Below are 8,972 nucleotides of genomic sequence, written 5' to 3' on the forward strand. Positions count from 1 at the left end.
GACCAAAGAACCAAAGAGCTATTTCAGCAAAAGGATAATCAATACAATGAAAAATGAAGTGCTTGTGGAGACGGGAAGACCTAGCCCAGTGCGATAGTAACCTAGCTAAAAATCCTAAAACCTGCAACAGATGAGACTTCTCCACATACTTTTAGCCATTTTTCTTCCCCCAAATCATTTTATTATAGGATTTCTACTGGAGACATCAAATAAAAGATTCTCGAACAAGAGCTAAGGTGTTGTCATTATGGATGTATTTAATGCAGCACATTTGAGCCCAGAGTTTCTGAGACATGTAAAAATATCTGTCTGTAAGTGTCTGTCTTAGGAAAGTGGTCAGAAATGTTGATGCTCTCAACCATCACTTTGAATTTGTGCAAAGCATTAACCATCACATTGAAAGAGCCACAGTTTAGCCTTCTTTGCTCTCACATGTGCTTAGCTTTGACTTTACCAAAAAAGTGGGCATTTTGCCTCCAAAAACAACAAGTGGTTGTATTCTGCATATTCTCATCTCCCCTTGATGACACCCCTGATTGCATCTAACCTGCCAGCAGAACTGGACTGGAAAACAAGAGCTTTCATTTGGCCACGAGAACAAAGAACAATTGTTTCTGTTAAGCAGTGAAGTTTCTCATGCAGCCAGAGGTTACAGTAAAGAATCCTCATAAGGGAAGGAGAAAAAAAATCCCCATCATGTCAGCACTGTCAGTGACCAAAGCCATACTCCAATGTATGACCTTTGGCCCTCAAAGCAGAGGAATATTTCTTCCTCTATAAAGTGAGTGCTATTTGATTAAATGAATGTTTCTCTAATAAATAGCATACTGAAGGTCTTTCGAAAAGCTCCGAACAATCCTCTTATCTGTAGCCAAATAAAAGATATATTGGCAAAAACAAAACTTTCATCCAAATTAATAATGTCTTTATATATCCCTATCCAGATCTGCATTGGCTCAAGACTGAGAGGCATTTCCCCAGTGATCATTCTCTAACCACTGAGTTTGCAAGCAAAGTCAGCATTCCCTGTATTAAAGTTAATAGGCCCTATTTCTGAGGGTGTCTTTGTCTCCCTGGTCTTTACCACTGTGTGATATTCATTAGTCAATCACAAAAGAGCTGATTATTTCACATGTCAGTACAAGGGCACTTTGGATCCCATTTAAAATTAAAAAATAAAATATGACCTAATTTCAGTACAGGATATATACAGTCCCCTCCCCACTTACTTTTTTTATCTTCACTCTTCTTTCCTTTTTGAAATCTGATTTGTTGGCAGGGATAGAATATCTTCATATTTTGGAAGTGGCATTAGTCAAAAAGACCCTCTTAGTGATACCTCAGGAGCCTGAATGAGTTGAATATCTTGGATCATCACTTTCTGGGCGTCATCCCAGACAGAAAATCACTGCTCATTTGAGCACTAATTGGTGTCCATCTTGGGAGCTGTTAGAGAATTAAGCAGGCAGATCACTCTCTTACCTCCTTATCTGAATTTTCAACATATTCCAAGATCTTTGGCAAAATAAAAAATGAGACCATATACTCCTTCTTGTAATATATGCCACACTAACTTAAAGATGAACACAAAATAACTAGCACAATCCTTTAGTCTTCAAAATGAATTGAATGTCTCTCTGAGAGCAAAATACAGTGAAACCTGGATTCTGGTATCAGCTCTATAACTCCATAAATTTACTTTCTGGACAATTAGGACACCAGAACTCTCACTCAGACCAGGTTTCCCACATCTAAGATAGGCTTAGAGTGGGGTGCCCCTGGTCCACAGTTATTGGCATGGATCAAATGATTTACTGAGAAAAACAAAGATGAGCTCAGGAACCAATAACAGTATCTGAAGTGTCAATTACAAAAGAGGGCAGGTATATTCAGTAAAAATTAAAATAATAACAGCTATTGTGTACCCATTGCTTACTCTGTTTACTGGTTCCTTACAACAACATTATGACGGTTTACTTTCAGGGGATATCAGTTGGGGTGTAAGACGAGCAGCTTTAACAAAGAGAGCCAAAGTACAAGAGCTCAGACAAAGGAAAAGTTGATTTCTCTCTTATGTAAAATTCCAGGACAGGCAACGGGCTCTGCTCCATGAGGCTGCCCAGGGACCCTGCTGCTGGGGCAGCTCTACCTAGCGTAACTTGTGGTTTCCATCTCTGTGTCTAAAGTGACTGCTGCAGTTGTCACCGTGATCCAGCAAGTGTAAAACAGAAAATAGGAAGTTCAAGGACAGTAGTGGGCCTCTGAGAAGCAACCAAGAGGTTGCACACATCACTTCCTGCAAATAAGCAGAATCTGGAGAGACTCACTGAGGTGTCTTTGCATAGAGAGAGTCCCTAGTAATAGACTATCCTGGAGTGCAATGTTTGGAAAGTGTATGGTTGAGATCATTGCCATTTATCTGTGTGATCTTGGGTAAAAAACATTGACCTTCTCTGGACCTTCATTTCTTTACATGTAAAATTTTAAAGTTCAGTGATATTATTTCCAAAGACCCCTGCAGCTCCAAAATTTTATGATTATGTTTAGAAATATGTACATGTAAATATAAAACCGATAATGTGCTACAGATTAGGAATTTAGAAGAACCAGATTTAGTCCAATCTGTCCTAGGCTGAGCTTTGGAAGAAGCTGCTCCTTTTGTTTGATTTTTATCATTTTATAGCCAGCATCATCCAAAATGAGTTTTATGTAACATTAATCCCATAAAATGCTCTGAGGGGGAAAAAAAAAGGGCTCTATGGCATTTTAATTGGAATATTTTTGGTTATAAGTAGGAAAAAAAAAGAACTAGATTAAGAAAGGGGGAGAATGTTTATAAGGAATATGGAATGTCACATGGAACGTAAGGTCAAGAATGTGACTGGACTCAGAAGCAGCTAGGTCCAAGGGCTCTTAGGACTCACTCTCTTTTTCTCCTCCCTGCTTCATTCTTCTCTTTCTTGGTAAAACCAGGCTCATTTCACTTCTACATGGCGGGAAGAAAGGCTACCAAGAGCTCCTGAGTGTTTAATTTACCCACCATCAAGGCACCCAAGCAAGACTGGCCCAACTCTCTTTCAATTCTAAATTCAAAAATCCTGGGACAAAGACCCCTTGGCTCTGCAGGGTCAAGTCCTCCCTCAGGCAAAGCAGCAGAAGGCAGAGTCACACTGTAATGTGGTTGCCTTCTTACATGTCATTCTTGGAAGAGTTCTGGGTGCATAATCTCACAAGGGTCCATAGAAAATGTTGCCTTATTTTAGAGACTTCTTAGAGAGTCACAAAGCATATCAACAAAATTAAAGTTGCAAGAATCCTAAAGTAAACTGTTTAAAGTCATGTTCCTCAACAAGTTTTATAAAATTTTTAAAAAGCTTTATGTACATAAGTGTGCATAATCATTGGAACGGAAAAAAAAAATTCTTCCCTGGAAATTAATGTGTCACTTACTCCAACTGACTTTACTCCACTCCAACACTCATTCTGTGGCTCATCAACATTATTAAATAGCTTCTGTGTCTTTACATTAACACTCGGGGTGCCCTAGAAAGCCAGTAAGTGATGAGTTAGCTCTTTGAATGTTCTGAAGTCTGAAAGAAATAAAGACAACATAAAGTACTCAGGTTTTTTAGATGAGCTTACACTATGATAAGTAACTAGTTCACAGAAGCAATAAGATTAGAGAAAGGTATGGCCTCTCTCTCTAAATTTTGCTGAGGGAGGACATCCTCCTTGCAATGGGAATAACACGAACTAACAAACCAAGTCATGATAAAGCACTGCCTCTTTCCAAAGTAACATGTAGTTTAACACAGTGTGATAAGTGACCCATGACTGGCACTTGAAAGAAGAAAGGAGCAATCACTTCTGGTTTGGGCATGAGGAAAGGTCTTAAAAGATGAGTAGTATTTTATCAGGCAAACATTGAAGGTACCTCTACAGTGGAATTCTGAAATCAGAAAAAAGCATGTACAAAGGCACAAAAGTGAAAACCTCAGGACACATCCTGGCAACATTAAATTACATAAATAGGCCATCAGCTACAGTGTATGTCTGACAATAACAGGAAGTAATGGGTAAAAAGAGATAATGTCTGAATTTTGGAAGCTCTTAAATGCTAATTTAAGAAATTTGGACTTCATTCTATAAGCAGTAAGGAGACTGATAGTTTTAAGTTATGTTTTTGTTTTTTTGTTTTTTATTTTTGTTAAGGAACTGCTTTGTTCAAGGTATTGTTTCAAGAAAATTAATGCGTCATTGATGTGCTGGAAAAAGTAGAATGCACAGGAAAGAGAAGCAGTTAGTCTCCCTTCCTTTATGTGGCAGATTGTATTTTCCAAGATGGCTACATCAGTATCTCACATCCCCCCTTGTCTTCTTACAATGGGAAATTGACATTAATCCCATCAATTGATGGGGTTTATATTCCCTCTCCTTGAAGCAGAGTGGACTTTAGTGATTGCCTTGACCACTAGAGTACAGCAGAATTGATGGTATGTGACTTCTAAAACTAGACCATAAAATGCCAAGCACTTCTGCCTCATTCTCTTGGGCTGGTAGTTCTTGAAACCCACTTACCGAACTGGGAAGTCCAACCTAGAGCAATATGAGAGATCATAAGAAGAGGCCACAGTGTAGGTGTTCCAGCTGACAGTCCAAATAAGGCCTCAGCCTACAACCAGCGTCAACTCCCAGACAAGAGAATAGATGCCTCCAGATGTCCCCAAACCCCTGTCACAGAATAATTCCTAGTCTTCAAGTCTTCCCAGCTGAGGCCCCAAACATTGTGAAACAGAAACAAACTGAATTGTACAACTGCCTTCGACTAGGCAGTTCCCTGGAGCTAAGTGAAATTCTCAGTGAGGGACAGAGCTGCAAACCATCAGCTTGGGAATCTGTGTGGAAAACTCCAGAATCCACTACTGCCCACCCCTTGCACCACTAAGATTGACTCCTTCTCAAAGCAAGTTCACCCCATCTGAAGAGTTTCCACCATGTTCTGATTGGTCTTGTTTTCTGGGAAAACTTGTAAGAGAAGTGTTAATGGAATGAACTACAGCTCCCACTGTTGCAACACTTGAGGCTATAACTGTTCATCAGCATTCCCCTTCCCACTGTAGATTCCCCTCATCCTTGCCTAGTAACTCTAATTCCTGCTAATTCTAATGACAGATAGACGATCTTGTGCTTTAAGAGTGAATGCATGGAACAACATTCTCTTCTCCTATCTCTAAAATGCAGAATGAAATCACATTTTTCCTCCATTTTCCCCCGGCCATTTCCACTGAGATACTAGGAGCATAAACTAGGCAGGTTTCCTGGTAGAATGATCCGGACCTTCATCTCTGTGAGTCTGAATCCCTAGTTACTGTGCTCTTCTCAGGCTACGGGTGAGGGGTACAGGAGCATGAAGAGATGTCCAAATGGATCACCTAAATATCAAATGTATTATTCTCTGCCCATGTTGTCTAGCAGCAGCCCTACCTCTTCCTGATGATCAGTCATTTACCTCTGCCAGTATGATGACTCCATTTTTGCCTATTGCCTCCTTGCCACAAGAAACCTAAAGTGATCAAGGGGTTTATCAAGCATTGTGCTTCTTTCTTAGGGATAGAGAAGATGAAAATGACGTGTCCTTTACTTTGGAGGGGAACTTCTTAACAAGTTTATAACCCTGGGAAAGTTTTTGTGCTTCAGTATGTCTTTTATAAAATAAGGACTAAACATAGTACCTATTTCCCAAATTGTTATAAAGATTTAAAAAGTTAACATATATAAAATATCTAGCATAGCTTCTAATAAAGAGCAAGCACACAATAAATATTAACTTTGAAAATTAGCTAAATCAGACATTGTCCACGTTCTTAATTGTCTTCTACTCATAAATATCTTTGCTTTTTTATTTGCAGACAGATTAAAAAGGTTGATACCAGCCTAAAAAGAGGTTTTTCCTCTCTCTGTTTACTCTATTTTTGATTGCTCTACTTGAACTAATAAAAATAAAGAGCTCTGAACAAAAGGGAGCTACAACCCTTAACAGTCCAAAAAGCCCAAGAACATATCATATGAGCACTCATAACCCATTCCTTCCATCCATCAGTCCACCTTAACTCTTGGATCTTTTGAAGAAACATTTTTCAACAGCACTAACCATTATTCACATAGTTCACATTCAGAGTCTATTGAGAGTTTCATTGCTCAATAGGCATAGTTATACAATCTGCCTCAATCCTGAAATGACTAGGTTTAACAATTTACAATAATCCTCCAACAACATTTATTTACTAAATACATTTGACAAGTCAAGTTTCTACTTGCTACACAGGCGACAGAAATTAAGTGACCAGTTTCCAATACAAGTGCAGAGCATACAGATTCTTTAGCTACTAAAACTGCTAAAGTGGAGTCATCTGTTCTAAATCCTCTGGAAGAACATAGAAAAAGATCAGTAAAATTTGTCCAATACTTGTTCAGAGAAAGAACACTATTAAATGGAAAGTGGTATTATGTGTGTTTGGTAAAGTCCCAACTCCACCAGTTAGGTATGCGATCTTGAGAAAGTTAACCACTGCTACCTTCAGTTTCCTCAAATGTGAAGTGAGAAGAACATTAATAGGGTTACTTTGATTTAATGAAATAACTCGTATAATATTACAAATAATAGCTAATCTATAGTAACTATAATCATAAATGTGAGCTATAATTATGAGAGCATATACTGGTAAAGCTACTTCCCTGGATTTGGGGTCTTTAAATGACTACTTTGTTGAAAATGTGTCCTCCTTATTGTTTCATAGAATTTAACACAACAAATTCCTGCATAAGGAAGAAAACTTGATTTTAAAATCCTCCTTTATAAATGGATACAACATATATTTAATGCCTTATTTTAAAACAACAGCAAATCACTTCAATTAACACAGAAAACCCATCCACTCTGCTTATTAAAGATTTTCTCTCCCTGTGTTTCTCAGCATAGAAAGTACCACAACTGAACTGCACATTGGCGGAGGTGAAGAAACATCTCCCTCATTCTTATAGGCATTGCTGTTTCATCCCTGTTTGCATTTTTCAAATGCTAGGTCTATAGCTCCTCTGGAATATTTACCCATCTTTCTTGGGACTAAGTTTGGCCCACCCTGTCTTTATATCATAGGCTCCAATGCAAAGTAAGCAACACTAATTCATGTTAATATTAATGACAAACAGACGTTCCTCTGCTTTCCAAAGAATGAACACATGGAACAAACATTCTCTCCTCCTGCCTCTAAAACTCAGAATGAAATCTCATTTCTCCTCCATATTCCCCTGGCCATTCTACTAAGATGCTATTAGGTGAATTGAACACATTTGTGGAAACTAAAACTGAGAAGCAATGTTTTAACTTCTTTTGTAAATCTCAGCAGGCTTATCTAAAGCTGATATGTACCCAGGAAAAAAAACCATTGTATTTTCAAAAGAAAAGAAGAGAAAAGAAGAAAAAGGAAAAGAGAAAGCTCTTTAATCTCTTGCCTAGTTCCAATGAAACCTAGCCAAGAAAATATTTCAGTCAGTAAAAATTAGTACGTGAAGGTACTATACAGAAAAAAATAACCTTGTTTCCAATTATACTTTTCAAGGTCTGATCAACAATTAGTGGAAAAGTCAGGATTGCTTTATAGGACCTTCTAACTAAAAAGTAAGTTGATTTTTTTTCTTAGTAGATCTGGAAAATTTTTGGAAATAAAAATCATTGCTGAGTAAGGAAGTTTTATTAAAATCCTTGAATGTTTCAACTGTGGAAATACTGTGTTCAAGAATAAAGTTTTAATGGATCTATTAAAAATAATAATACCAAAGTGAAACATGGATATAACACATGCATGATAAGGTTGCACACTGTAGCATAATAAGGAAGTACTGACTTCAGTATTCCTTAAGTATCTTTATCTGAGTGATTTCCTTGTACCAGACTTATAATTTGTAGATGAATACTGTGATTAACTCATAAATTCAAGTCCATTATAACAAAATAAGTGCATAAATTACATGAAGTTTGGATCATTCTAGGATCAATTCACATTTGACCAATATTTCAGTGTCTATCCAGTGACAGAAACTTTAATAAGAACTTTCATATAAGTTATTTCATTTAACCTAGTGAGTTAATAGAAGGTTGTGTTTAAAAGCATAGTCTCTAGAACCATGCTGACTAATCTTACAATTTCAGGCCTATTATTTACTACAAGTGTGACCTTCAACACACAAGCTACTTAACCTCACTGTGCCTCAATTTTCTCATCCAAAAAATGGGGATAATAGTTTTAACTACTTTATAAAGTGGTGTGGAGATTAAATGAAATGTATATATGGAAATTCTCAGAACAGTGTTCAGAAAATATTAGCTATTCATGAATATTCATGGAGTGAATATTATTTTTGACATATTAAATAAGGAAATCAAAGCTCAGTCATTGACTTGTCAAAATTTTCTCAGGTACCTAAGACAGAATAAGCAATTTTACATTGTCCCTTTCAGAAGAATGAGTATCAGATGGTTGCAAACTGATCTAACTTGGTAATTCACAATTCCTGGGTTATTTGGGGTACATATTGGTAGCTTTAAGAGATCTCCTCACCTGCGGCCTTGATTTTGAGTATAATAATGCAATAAGTGAATATTGCAGACCAAATCCTGACAGATGTGCAAACTTTTGACAGTAGGAAGCCATAAAAACACACTAACGCAACTAGTCCTATAGGCTCAATGAAGTACCAGTTGTCTATAGTTTCAGGTATTCAACAGCATCTTGCATAAAAGGCTAATGCAAGGCAGAAAAGCAACATCCTAGAGGCAGGATTCAGCTCCCCCAGTAGGCGTCAGGCAAAAAAAACAAAAAACAAACAAAAAAAACAAACGAGCAAAAAACTCAGATAAGTGCACTCATAACATATGGGATCCTATACTGAGGGACCATTCTCAAGGGATATAG

This window comes from Balaenoptera borealis, assembly GCF_965194805.1.
Source record: "Balaenoptera borealis genome assembly, chromosome: 4".
NCBI classification, from domain to species: Eukaryota; Metazoa; Chordata; class Mammalia; order Artiodactyla; family Balaenopteridae; genus Balaenoptera; species Balaenoptera borealis.